This window comes from Halyomorpha halys, unplaced genomic scaffold (genome assembly GCF_000696795.3).
Source record: "Halyomorpha halys isolate HHAL.00 unplaced genomic scaffold, Hhal_1.1 Scaffold920.1, whole genome shotgun sequence".
NCBI lineage: Eukaryota > Metazoa > Arthropoda > Insecta > Hemiptera > Pentatomidae > Halyomorpha > Halyomorpha halys.
In genome coordinates this window covers 339,055-340,696 of record NW_027114350.1, presented here as the reverse complement: position 1 = coordinate 340,696, position 1,642 = coordinate 339,055, and positions in this window count along the sequence as shown.

The window sequence follows — 1,642 nt, the reverse complement described above, 5'->3', positions numbered from 1 at the left end:
CGGTGGTGTATTTTATACATCCTGTAAATCTCATACAACTATTATGATTATAAGATATCTCTTTTCCTTCACTATACAAATATAAAGTATAAAATTTATTCTGTATAATACAGTTTTTTATTTTTTTATTTTTTAAGTCAACAAAATATAAACTTAAAATATATTAACAATGACAATTTGGGATTAATCAAATTTTATTATTTATTTTTAAAAGTAATAATTAAAAATGCTAAGACTAGATCATTTAATTCCGATTCTGAATGCCTGTTGAACGAAAAAACATTAATACTCAAAGTAATAAACAACAAACAACAGATGCACAAAAAATATTTAAAAGTTTAACGTTGCCAGTAAAGATTTCATGTCAGTTTGTAAGGGAAATTGATCACGAATTCCCTAGTTAGAACAGGAATTCCAGAAGTGGTATCAACAGACATTTCTCAGAAGCAAGATACAATAATATATATACTACTTAAATAAAAAAAAATCTGAAATAAAAACTTTGGTCAATACTACCCAACAGCAATGTACAACTAATTAGTTAATTCATATCAGGCAATAACATAAACAAACATCTCTACTTGTACAATTAATTTAAAATTTCATACAAACAATAACTATTTTAATATTACATTTTTTGGTTACATGCAATTAGTTTCTCCGATCCACACCCAAGATAACAGCTCTAACTTACTAATTAAATTTTTATCTTCTCTTTTCTTTTAATACATGGAATAGGTCATTATTACTCCTAATTTTTATTTATAAAAAAATTATTAAGTGTATAGAACCAACAATCATATTCATGGTTCTCACTTATACATTTGTAAATGATGAAGTATTTTGAAATTAATTGTTCTAAGAGAGCACTGAAGTAACCTGTTCTCTCTATTATTATTGAACATTTTTAAATAAAAAAGGAGATAAAATTTTTAAATAGTTTATTGAGTAACATCCGAATCATTCTTATTCTGGGTTACTTTTCTCAATCAGGTATTTAAAATTTCTCATAGTCATACAAAGATCATAGGTTAGATTAAGAGCAAGTTTTATCAGTGAACATATCAACACTTATGATACAATAATTCTTCAATGGGAAAAGTTAAATCACAAGAAGAAAATCACATCAATTTTTCAATTTCATAGATAAGAGTTATAATATTACACAACAAATAACAAAAAAATAAGAAATATTTTATAAAAACACCATCCCATAATCTAATGGTCACTACCAATCCACTAGAAACCCAAACAAATGTGTTCAAAATGTGAATATTACAGATAGCTATATAATTAAAAATTATTGAGAACAGTACAAAAAATTTAAAATTAATTAAAACTTTTCAGTCATGATTTATATGAAACAAGTTAAAACAATTGTTGAAGGAAATTTTAAATAATTCAGGACCAAGTTTCATAATATTTTAATATCTAGACTTGATGTGTTCCAGTACTTATAGTGCAACCATTCAAAACCAAAAAGAAAACGCACTAATCTAAATAGATTACATTTAATACATGGATTACAAAGATTATCTAATCAGTGTATCTATGTGTATATCAATTAATTCTCTTTAGTCTGGGATTCTGTTTTAACAAGTAGTCACCTTTATCTGGCACCCCCTTAGAATGAATATATATA